This window comes from Microcaecilia unicolor, chromosome 1 (genome assembly GCF_901765095.1).
Source record: "Microcaecilia unicolor chromosome 1, aMicUni1.1, whole genome shotgun sequence".
In the NCBI taxonomy this organism is placed as follows: domain Eukaryota; kingdom Metazoa; phylum Chordata; class Amphibia; order Gymnophiona; family Siphonopidae; genus Microcaecilia; species Microcaecilia unicolor.
Window position 1 is genome coordinate 480,129,624 of NC_044031.1, and position 12,706 is coordinate 480,142,329.

The 12,706-nt window shown below is 44.2% G+C and overlaps 1 protein-coding gene across 2 annotated transcripts in view; it reads left to right on the plus strand.

Moving 5' to 3' along the window:
* The first annotated feature begins 3,369 nt into the window (after positions 1 to 3,369).
* The window catches only part of LOC115477197 (E3 ubiquitin-protein ligase RNF138-like), a 43,287-nt gene continuing 33,950 nt past the window's right edge, over positions 3,370 to 12,706 (plus strand). Inside the window, exon 1 of one of the 2 annotated variants that reach the window (XM_030213894.1) lies at positions 3,370 to 3,455. The gene's annotated coding sequence lies outside the window, so the exon portion shown is untranslated. Of the gene's footprint in view, positions 3,456 to 4,177; positions 4,206 to 12,706 lie in introns of those variants that run through there. The other variant, XM_030213904.1, reaches the window with a different exon arrangement.

Below are 12,706 nucleotides of genomic sequence, written 5' to 3' on the forward strand. Positions count from 1 at the left end.
GTCGAGCGGTTCCTGATGGAACACTTGCATTCAAACAAGCCGAAACTACAGGAGGAAAAACGTTGAAGGACCGACTGACGATCCTCCTTTGCTGCAATATGGATGGGAGTGAGAAGTTGGAACCACTTGTCATTGGAAAGAGCAAACAGCCCCGTTGCTTCAAGAATGTTAAGCGACTTCCTGTGTCATATGAGGCTAACGCAAATTCATGGATGACTGGGGAAATTTGGAAGCAGTGGCTAAAGAAGTTAGACACTAGAATGCAGGCACAAAAGCGTCAGATTTTGTTGCTTTGTTATAATTGTGCTGCACACAGTGATGATGTCAGGCTGTCTAATGTCAAGGTGGTCTTCCTGCCACCAAACACTACCTCTCTGATCCAACCTATAGATCAGGGCATAATAGCCAATTTCAAACAACATTATCGGGCTCTTGTGCTACGTCGTCTGATGAGCATTATGGATGACCAGACTGGCAAGGATAAACGTGCTGTTGAACTGGCTCATAATCTATCACTGTTGGATTCCCTACATATGCAGAAAGAAGCCTGGAATCATGTTACACAGGCAACCATTGTGAACTGCTACAAGCGGGCAAGCTTTGTTAGGGATGTGGAGAGGGACGAAACAGATGCAGCTGTTGTAAACGCGTCAGATGAACAGGCTATTGACATCCCAGCCGGTGTTATTGAAGAGGAGTTTCATCACTACGTAGCTCTTGATTATGATCTACAAACAGCTGACGACAGCACCGATGTGCAGATATGCTCCTACACGCAGGCAATGGCTGATGATGAAACAGATGATGAAATGAGCAGCGAGGCACATGCTGACGAAATTCAACAACCTCCTGTCACTTTTGCAAGAGCGCTGGAGAGTCTCAATACCATGTGGGCCTATCTGGAGGCCACTGGATGTCAGTGCTATGACAGTTTTTACCGTCTGGCAGACCTAGTCTATGGAACTCACAGACCCAATAGTGTACAGAGGACTATGACAGATTACTTCAAGTAAGCCTAACGTCAGTTAACAGAGACTGTATACTGTATGTATAATAAACAGTACTGTACATATGTTTATCAGATGTCAAGCTTCTTTGGGTCACAACGGTTAAGTGCACGCTCCGGTTAACTGCATGTATTTCTTTGGTCCCAGACCCTTGCACTTAAGCGGATTGCACTGTATATATATATTAATTTTATAGGTAAACATAAAACAATGACTAAGTTATTACACAGATGTCAATTCTTACTCCTTAGTAAGAAGGTTTTCACTCTTATACTCTTTAAGCTCCTCCTTCCATTCATTATCCTCAGTGCCAGTGCACTGATCTAGATCATTGTTTTCATGAGAAGCAAGTCAAAAAAAGAAGAAAGGCCAGGTAAGGTAACCTCACAAATAGGAAGACAATTGAGCACGCCTTCCTATGTACTTTGTCTCCCCTTGCACCTAGTAAGGCTGTCAAGTGGATCCAGATTCATAGGACAAGGTTGATCCAGTCCTGAATTTACTTCAGTGCATGCTGGGAGTTGTAGTTTTGCTTTTCTTAGGGAATGCAATGGGGAGGAGTGGTCTAGTGGTAAGGGTGGTGGACTTTGGTCCTGGGGATCTGAGGAACTGAGTTACTACTACTACTTAACATTTCTAAAGCGCTACTAGGGTTACGCAGCGCTGTACAATTTAACATGGAAGGACAGTCCCTGCTCAAGGAGCTTACAATCTAAAAGACAGGTGTACAATCTAAAGACAAGTGTACAGTCAAAAGACAAGTGTAGAGTCAGTCTGATAGGGCATACTATATTTCTCGAAAGGTTACGTGCCGAAAGCAGCATTGAAGAGGTGAGTTTTAAGCAGAGATTTGAAGATGGGTAGGGAGGGGGCTTGGCGTAGGGGTTGAGGAAGATTGTTCCAGGCATAGGGTGAGGCAAGGCAGAATGAGCGGAGCCTGGAATTGGCAGTGGTGGAGAAGGGAACTGAAAGGAGGGATTTGTCCTCTGAGCGGAGGTTATGGGCAGGAACATAGGGGGAGATGAGGGTAGAGAGGTAGTGAGGAGCCGCAGACCGGGTGCATTTGTAGGTAAGGAGGAGAAGCTTGAATTGTATGCGGTATCTGATCGGAAGCCAGTGAAGTGACTTGAGGAGAGGGGTGATATGAGTAAATCGGTTCTGGCGGAATATAAGACGTTTAAATTCCCACTTCAGTCACAGGCAGCTCCTTGTGACTCTGGGCAAGTCACTTAACCCTCCATTGCCCCATGTAAGCCACAATGAGCCTGCCATGAGTGGGAAAGCATGGGGTACAAATGTAACAACAACAACAACAAAAAAAACCCTCAGAACTACAGGGTTGCACGGGGACAGAAATTTCACCCATCCCCACTGGAATCTAACCCGTCCCCACTGGGATCTCCTCCATCCCCGCCTATTTTCGCAAGTAATCTCCTCCTTCCCAGCCTGTCCCCTGTGCTAAAATAATCTGACTTGTGAAAAATAACCCAATTTACCAGTAGCTCATGTTGATAACTTCCCCTCTCAGTGCTTATGGGGATTTCAATAATATCAACCATATCCCTTAATTTTTTTAGTGCTATTATAATTTCTATGGCACAAGGAAAGGATAGGTAGGCTGGCCTGGCACTATACTTCTGCAGGAACACCGCAGGACCTGCGTCCATCAATCCTGCGGACCTGGAGGGGATCCCTGCAGGAGTCCCACTAACCCCGTTCAGCTCTCTACTCAAAACTAGAAGTTCCTGCATGCGATGGGGTAAACCAAGGACTGGATTCAGTTGGCAGTCTTAACCTATAGCAGTGGTTCTCAACCCAGTCCTTGGGGCACACCCAGCCAGTGAAGTTTTCTCGATATCCACAATGAAAATGCATGAGACAGGTTTGCATATCAAGGAGTCAGAGCATGCAAATTTAGCTCATGCATATTTATTGTGGATATCCTGAAAACCCGATGTACTTTGAGGACTGGGTTGAGAATGGCTGCTATAGACCAGTGTTTCCCAAGTCGGTCCAGGGGTACCCCCTTGCCAGTCAGGCTTTCAGGATATCTACAATGAATATACATGAAGAAATTTGCACATAATGGAGGCAGTGCATGCAAATCAAGTCATGAATATTCATTGTGGATATCCTGAAAACCTGAATGGCAAGGGAGTACGCCAGGATCTACTTGGGAAATAGTGCTATGGACCAGCGGTTCCCAAATATGTCCTGGGGGAACCCCAGCCAGTCAGGTTTTCAGGATATCCATCATGAATATTCATGAGATCAATTTGCATACACATTGCCTCCTTGGAATGCAAATCGATCTCATACATATTCATTGTGGGTATCCTGAAAGCCTGACTGACTGGGAGCCCCCAGGAAAGGTTTTGGAACCCCTGCTATACACATACTCTTAGCCACTGAGTGGAGGGCAGGTTTCATCCAAGGAACTTTATACAGGTAATTCTTTAGTTATCAGGGCACCTTCCTTTGAAAATTGTCCTCATGTTTTCTATACTCTGTCTATATCCTTTTGAAGGAAAATATCATTTTATGTTGCTCCTTTCACTTGCAAAGCAATTCAACACATACATCTTTCTAACTTTATACCCTGGACAAACTATCTGAAAATTTTCTGTCTTTGAGACTGTCAATCCTGGGTATCAATGTTATTGTGATTCAGAATTGCATTGGAAACCAGTTCCAGATGGGAGACTATTTGGCCAGTCCTTGGTTTGAACTTACATCCCAAAGCACTATGGTATTTGTAGTCCCTGATTCTAACCACTGAAATCAGTGCTGCAAGTCCCATCATGAAAAAGGATAAGGTTGTCAGAAATGAAGGCTGACCTAAAATCTTATTCTTCAAACTAACTTGATAGCAGTTTGATCAAAACATGTTATTGTAAAAGTCCCTACAAAATTCCTTTGACCACACAATGGGGAAGGGGAGAGGGTTAAAAAGATTGACAATAAAAAGGTTGAAATTCCACATTCCAGCATGTCCCTTCTAATTAACCTCACAGGGTCACACATGTGTAATGAATTGGGTTTTTTTAAGCTGATGCTAATAATGGTGTGGAGGATGGTCTGAAGCTGGGGCTGGAGGTAATTTATTTTTAAATACTTGCAGACGAGTTTTAGATAACACTGAATAAAGATTTAGCATTTTAAATTCACAATTTAAGTGGGCAGAAGGAATTCTGAAGGGTAAGACTTCAGTTGGCAGAGAGAAACTCTAATTTCTTAACTATTCTTTACTTTCAACACAGCAAGTTTGTTCAGTTTTGAGTAGTATGTGTTGTGATCTGGTTTTACTTCATTTAACTGAGACTGCTTCTTTGCTCCTGTGTTTTTGAGAATCAGAAGAAAATAGTTCTCAACATAATTTGAAGGGCCAGAATAAAATATGGCTACCTACTTTTTAAAAAATATATATTTGTAGTTTTGCCTTTTGTTTTTATGGCCTGTGTATACCTGATAGAGCACAAGACTGAGGAATAATGTGCAGGGTCAGGGCTGCTGAGAGACTGGGCTGCTGCTAGGGTCCCCCACCTAGGACTTCTGTTGCTGGTCCCCCTGGACCATTGCATAGCCAGACCACAAAAATTGAGGGGTGGGGGGGCTGGAGCCCAAAGTAGGAGGGCATATTTTGCCCCACATACCTTGGCTGGTGGGTGGTCACCAAGTCTATGTGTGACATGAGGGGAAAAGCAGCTACAGGGCAGCCAATGTGGTGGAGAGCAGTGCTGAAGGAAGGCCTCTGCTGGTGGTGCTTGGGGAGCCCCACCAGCCAAATCAGAGGCCCAAAAGCCCTTTGTTTGCTCCTCCCCAGCCTCTAATGGGGGCCCAACGTCAGAGTTTTCTTTCTCCTGCTCCTGTCGGGATGCGATCACCCGGATCCTGTCAGAATCAGGAGAGAGTCAGGCCCAGGGGAATCCCCCCCCCCCCGGTTGTCCTGTGCAGGGCACAACACATACCCTGGATAAGAGTGTAGACAAGCAAGACTGCCTTGAAGCCTCTGAGAACTGACCAAGACATTTAAAACACACTCTAAAATTAGCAAGATCCATGGAAAATATTTGAATCTGGGAGAAGGTATTTTAATTATTTTTATATCTCTCTCTTAAAGATGTTTGAAAATCGATTTTGTACAAATACAGAGAGACAAGTAGGAAGGCCCAATTTCCTACTATATGGTAGTCTTTAGTTAATAGCATACAGAAGTGTGCAAAACTTTATGCACAGGAATAAGTCTGCAGAACTCAAGGGAAGAGATTAGCGCTTTGGTTCTGTCTCTGGCCCTATTTTAACTCAACTCTTGAATAGATTGTAAGCTCAGTTAGTTAGGGTGGTGGACTTAGTTCCTGAGGAACTGAGTTTGATTCCCACTTCAGGCACAGGCAGCTCCTTGTGACTCTGGGCAAGTCACTTAACCCTCCATTGCTCCAGGTACAAATAAGTACCTGTATACAATATGTAAGCCGCATTGAGCCTGCCGTGAGTGGGAAAGCGCGGGGTACAAATGTAACAAAAAATGTACTGTCTCATAGGTTTGTGTACAGGACTGTGGAGGTCTAGTAGTGATACAGGACACGGAAAAGAACAAAAAAGTGTTTTCATGTCACTATAATCCATGCAAACAAAATAAACAGGCTCCTCTTTAGGTGGGATAGTAATAGCAGCATGGGGCAGGGGAAGAATGAAGCAAAAGTGGTTGTGGGTATGTTATCGGAAGGAGCCATTGAGGCCAGAAGCAGAAGGGCTGGGGAGCATATGAATAGCCATACTGGGGTAGACCAATGGCCCACCTACCCAGGACCAGCTTGATACTGAGGGGAAGGGGGCCAGGAAGAGTGGTGTGGATGAACAGGGATCCCTGAACGATTAACCTCTATACAACCAAAAAGGTTGGAAATGTCTGTCCTAGTTTTCAGTTTGGTGGATTGCTTATAGAAGACAAAGCCTCTGACTTTTTAAAATGGGTGCTATGGTCACATGAGGTGCCTCACATTAGAGGTCCTTTCCCCAAAGAGCTTATATTTGTTTGAGTGATTGAATTTGAGGGGTTATGACTCTTTTTGTTTGTTTTGTTCTCTATGAGCTTAATTCTAAAGAGAGCCGCCTGTCTGATAGACTCGGAAACATAGCAACTTTCAGACAATAAATAAGATGAAAAGGAAACCAGAACCTGGGACCAACACATTTAGAAAAATAAAGTGGGCAGAACACACAAATAGAAAATAATTTTTATTTTGTATCTAGTGAATGGAATGTTCTTGTTTAAAAGTATTTATTTATTTTAGAATATGTACATTTGCCAGAGCCAGTGTTAGACATGACGGGAGACTCAAAATTTGGGAGGGGACTTTTAAAGCCCCATGGCAGTTTTGAGAGTTTGTCTCTCTGTCCTTGGGACCCAGGAAAATTGGCCTGGTAGTAATACCTTTTTCCACCCCACCCTTAATGCTGGCCCTGACATCTGCTGTCTTTATATGTTGCACAGTACACAGGGAAATCCATCTTTCATTCTTTTGTGTTGCACTGCATTGTAGCATCTGGCTTCTTCATGTTGTTGGTTTAACTTTTATTTGCATATTTCATTCACTTTGCGCCGCGGTTACTTAAACCCTTACCAAGTTAAGAAAAATCCATGCTCTGTATGTATGATTGAGGCTGGATATCCTGTTGGGCATGGACGTTGTATGTAAGAATGTATAGTAGCCTGTCTTGCTCAGTTTTTCTAAATGATATACATAGGGCTTGTTGCAATATTTATGGTGCTGCCTTTTCTTGGTAGGGTCCTTTTTCAAGTTCTAGCAGTTAGTACTGTAGATTTGCTGCAAGTTCTATGTGGCTTTTCTTGTAGAGGTTTCTATTTCTCAGTATGCCTGGTACTGAGCAGGTTTATGTTGCTGCTATGAGAAGACTACAATCAGAATCCTTTTCTTTAATACGGTAAGCTTTGAGGAAATGTCCTAGCTCTGCTCTGTACCCACTGTTGGGTGAGAAGCCGGGTGGGGGAGGGGCAATGCTGTGTATGTAGAATGTTTGGATTTTAACACCATATGGTTGAGCAAATGTCAGGGTCCAGGGTCATAGATTTGATGTACCAACTTTCTGTGGTATAATCAAAGCGGTTTACATTTATTATATACAGGTACTGTCTCTGTCCCTAGTGGGTTCACAATCTGTTTTTTTTTGTTTATTTTTTGTAACTAGAACAATGGAGGGTTAAGTGACTTGCTCAGAGTTGCAAGGAGCTGCAGTGGGAATTGAACTGGGTTTGATTCCCACTGCAAATACAGATATGTAAGAAGGGGACAGTAGCTCAATCCTCTCACTCCCCCGCTTCCCACCTCCCAATATGACCTTCAGTTGCAAAAAGCCTAAACAGCTGCTGTCACCCCAGTTATTTTTGAGGGTGGAGCATGTGATGGGTTTTTCTCTTCAAAATGTTGACAAACCTAGTGGGTGGTGAGAGTAAACACACGCATTTCATTTAACAGCTGTTATTGACACTCGGGGACTCCTAGGCACTGATGTAGATCTTTCAATGCCAGCTTGTATAAGATGATATTTGCTCCTCAGGACCTCTGTAGATTTAGATGGTAACTTCTATCAGCCCAGTGGATGCTCTGGACCACCAGTGGCTGAAATGGTCCAGGTCATCTTACAGCCTAGTCTTTCCTTTCTTCTTTGTATCACAGAAGGGATGTAGAGGATTCCCTGTTCTCAAACATCCAGGGCAGGTACCCAAGCTGCTTCTATCTCCTATATATCTCCTCGATAACTCTCTTGCCCTTGATATACCAACTAGGGTAGCATAGTATAAAGGCTATTTGGAATCTATATGGTTAAGGCTTTATGTTTGAAGGGCTCTTCCCTAGTGTTAATGGTCAGAGGCCTAGACAGGCAAAAGAGCCAAAAACAGTTACTCGGATATGAAACAGGGTTTTATACTCGCAGGAATTCCTTTCTGAAGACTACTACTTTCTGGAAAAACTACAGCCAGTTTGTCCAAGTGCCCTGTAGTATTTTGCCTGACAACCATTGATGTTAGTAAAAGGAGAAAAATATTTGCTTTTGGTAGAGGCTATAAGGATTTATGAAGGCACCCATGCTGCACAATTCCAACACACCTAAATGTCCTTTTGCCACATAGGGATCCTCTGCCTATCCCATATCTTTTTAAACATTTGTCACAGTTTTTGCCCACACCACTTCCCATGGAAAAGCATTCCGGGCAACCAGCAACCTTACTTTTTCACAGACTTTCCTGATGTTTTGAAGTTTCTCTCCTTGCAGATTCATTTCATATACTCTAGTTCTGTAGTCTCCGTGTTTTTTGGAAAAGGTTTGTTAATTTGACTTTCAAGGAAAACCATCTGTACCATATCTCCCCTATGAGGAAAGGCTAAAGCAGCTAGGGCTCTTCAGCTTGGCGAAAAGGCAGCTGAGGGGAGATATGATAGAGGTCTATAAAATAATGAGTGGAGTTGAACGGGTAGATGTGAAGCGTCTGTTTACGCTTTCCAAAAATACTAGGACTAGGGGGCATGCGATGAAGCTACAATGTAGTAAATTTAAAACGAATCGGAGAAAATGTTTCTTCACTCAATGTGTAATTAAACTCTGGCATTCATTGCCAGAGAATGTGGTAAAGGCGGTTAGCTTAGTGGAGTTTAAAAAAAGGTTTGGATGGCTTCCTAAAGGGAACGTCCCTACACCGTTATTAAATGGACTTGGGGAAAATCCACTATTTCTGGGATAAGCAGTATAAAATGTTTTGTACATTTTTGGGATCTTGCCAGGTATTTGTGACCTGGATTGGCCACTGTTGGAAACAGGATACTGGGCTCGATGGACCTTTGGTCTTTCCCAGTATGGCAATACTTATGTACTTATATATAAAAATCTCAGGAGATGCAGTATAAGCGGAGTCCAGCAAGGAGTTCCAATTTTAGTGTCAAAGGAATTGTGTTTGATTGTTCCTCAATAAAGATTTGGAAACTCGTATGTCTCCCTGGTGTTTGGATAGAGCCTACTTGTCCTACTGTCTTCTCTTGGGAACAGTTCCGCCGAAGGGGGGGGCAGGGGGGTACAAAATTCCCTGGGCTTGGGACAGGGTGGGAAGGCCCGAAGGGAGGCGATCTGCAGCTGCGCTTCTTTCACATGGAGCGAGGTCAAGGTGCGGCGCTATTTGAATTCAGGGGGGCCAAGCCCGGTGGTGGATGGAGGGGGGGGGGGCGGCGGGGCCCCAGGGGGCCCGGACCAGTCTCTCGGTGGCCCTGCTTTGGAAGAGGATTTCTCATGATTTTCTGCAAACTCTGCAGTTTTGATTGCTTTTGGAAGCAGAAGGAAGCCCGTGCAAGCCCTTAAGAACTGGTAGTGAGCAACAGCAGACCAGCAAAAGCACACATTGGTGTCTGTTTTCTGCATTTAAATTTAAAATGTCTATGCTAAAAAAAAAAAAAGCCAGTGAAAGCAGACATTGGCATCTGTTTCCAGCATCTAAATATGTGTCCAAGCTTAAAAAGAAAAAAATTAGGCTTATATTTAGCCGGCAGAAAACAAGATGCCAATGTATGCTTCATGTTCTGGTCTTACGAGGAGCATGAGCACAGGAGCTTACCACAGAACACTTCTGCGCACACATCAAGCACAATCCTTCCTCTGAACTCCCTAATGTACAACACAGTGAGTGCCTCTATAGTTGCATCTCATTGGCGTTGAGCATTAGGGCGTTCTGTGCTGCTCCGGCAATATTTTTACAGTGCTACTTGGAACAGCGCAGCAGTTTTGAGCATTGGGGCCTCAGTATTTTAATATTTGTATAATCATATTACACTTTCCTTCTCATTTGTGTTTTCTGTTTTGCATCAAGCACACGTACAACACTCTTGCTTTCATGTGCATATTGTGAAGGCTACTTTTTTTTTTTTTGCCCTTTATTTCTGTAGCTGCTTCCTTGGTGAGCTAGACCCATCTTTCCTCTTCCCTTATTCTGCCCATTTTTCCTCCTGCTTGGAGGATTTATTTCTGTAGCAGAGGCTGGGCTTTGGTAGTCGGGTTGCTCCTAGGCAGTTGCCTATGAATCTGATGTGTATATAACTTATTTATCTCCGAGCATGGCCGGGATTGGAAAAGGTTCCAAGAGGCTGAGTTTGTCTTCATATTAAATTACTGCTAATTTTTCTCTCAATAAATTCAGACCACACAGCTGAATGTGTTCTGAACAAAGAATAAGCTTTTACTTAATGTCTTTCAGTACTTTATTGCAGGGATAATATTGGCAGAGCAGTATTACAGCAGAGTTTCTCCAACTCTATAGACGAGCTGTTGACTGTATATAATAAATGGCTTGTTCATTTGTCTTTCATGCAAAACATCTGTACCATATCTCCCCTTGACCTCCTCTCTCCAGGGTATGCATATTCAAGTCTCGTAGTAAGAGAGACACTTTCAGTCGTAGTGATCACGGTGGCATTATACTGGCAGTTGCCTGGTCCTAGGAAGTGGGAGCTATGTTTGAGACTGTTTGGGTGCTGCAGATATTTCTTCTCCCAACCTCAAAGATAACACAGGCAAATCAAGCAGCTATAGGAATTAACAAACACCACCTTGTTGGTAAAGTACAGATTACACACTTTTCTCCTTCAGCCATTAGCAAAAAGGGTGAAGTGGATATCCCGCTTCCACACACCACCCACACGGTACAGGTCAGAGGTCTGGGTGACACTTCTGGAACTCTTATTTTTAAATTGTACAGCTGAATGTATCAGGGCTGCCACCCAAGTAGCTTGGCTGACCCCCCCCCCCCCCCTTGGAGGCCTGGGGAATTTTGCCCCCCCCCCCCCCCCCCAGCAGCCCTGGAATGTAAACACTGCTGCAGATAAATGTTGTGTCTTAGAAATTCATGGCATCAGACTGGAGGGCTCTCCCTTGCACAAAGGTCAGGACCGGGAGGCTAAAGCCCACAGACAAGGTATGAATCTGTGTTCTCCCTTATATTTCTGAAACTCTTCCCCCCCCCCCCCCCCCTCCAGGTTTAGTTTCTCCCTCCCTCCTTACTTTTAAGGTATGTACCAATTAAATACTCTTATTTCCCTTGGACAGACAGGATTTCTGAGGTCACCAGCACACATTCCTACTTGGTAACCAGTGATGCCATCAAACACGCCACATATGAGTGGTTGAGCATGAGGGATTTTCCCTATGCAGTGTTTGCTCCTACATTTATTTTTCTGCTGCTCTTCTGGAGACCATTCTGTCTTTTCCTTCCTTAGAAAAATGGAGAAGTTTCAGTAGTGTTCATTTAATTCACAAACAGGTGAATAGATCCACTTAATGTGTCTTTGTTTTAAACTGGCCTTGTTCTCAAAGTGGAGGAGTAGCCTAATGGTTAGTGCAGCGGGCTTTGATCCTGGTGAACTGGGTTGAATTCCCACTGCAGCTCTTGTGACTTTTGACAAGTCACTTAACCATACCTGCCAAGTCTCCCGCATTCAGCGGGTCATCTCCTGCACTCCCGCCAAAGCGGGAAAGTCTCCCACTGAATTCCGCCACCAGTTCTGTTGAACAGCAGGAACAAAGGAGCCGCTGCTTCTCTACAGCCGGCATAAAAACAAAAACAAGCGTGGGGCCACAGCAGCCTTCAAGTATGCACTATCGGCTCTGCCATCCTCTGCCCCTGCTGACGCCAATTTCCCGTTCTGGGGGCAGAGGACTGGCAGAGCCGACGCGCATGCCTGAAGGCTGCTGTGGCCCCGCGCTTGTTTTTTTTTGTTGTCAGCACTGCTGTAAAGAGGCCTGGAGGGAGAGAGAAATGTGGCTGGAAAAGGTAGGGGAGTGAGGATGCTGGAAGAGAGAGAGAATGGAAAAGAGCAGGGGAGAGCCAGAGGGAAGATGCTGGATGGAAGAGGGGTACAGAGAGAGAGAGAGATGAGTGGAAAGATGGGGCGAGAGAAGCTACTGGGGGAGGCCCTAGCTGTCAGATGGAGAAATGCTAGATGGAAGGGAGGAAAAGAGGAAAGACACTGGAAGGATGGGGAGAGAGAGGACATGCTGAATGGAAAAGGGTCGAGAGAGAACTGTCTAGAAGGATTGGGAGAGGGTAATGGGTGGAAGGATGGAGAGAGAGGAATGACACTGGATGGAAGGGTAGGAGAGGAAGAAGGAAGGTGCCGGATGGAAGGTTATGGAGAAAAAGAGGAGACGCTGGAAGGAAGGATGCAGAGAGACGGGGAGACACTGGAAGGATGGGGAGAGAAAGAAGGGAGATGCTGGGTGGAAAGGGGGGAGAGGATAAAGTTAGTGAGACTACTAAGAAGGGGCATGGGGGAGAACAAAAGTGAGGAAAAGATGAAAAGCCATAGGTAGATGAAGTAAGAGGGAAATTTTAAAGAATGGATAGTAAGAATGAATTAAATCTGGACAGAGTAAGGCAGAAAAATAAATTGAAGAAAACAACAAAGAAAAAGGAGAGAAAATGACAAATGGACAGGAAACCCTGGCAAGACAGTTAAGAGAAGACAAAGGAATGCAGAATCAAGAGACTGGGACCAACACAATTAGAAAAAGTAAATGGCCAGCCAACAAAGGTACAGAAAATAATTTTATTTTTAATTTAGGATAAAGCAATGTGGTAGCTGTGTTTTAAGGAAGATTAATAAATGCAAATAAACACAAAATAGAAAATAAGGTGATAC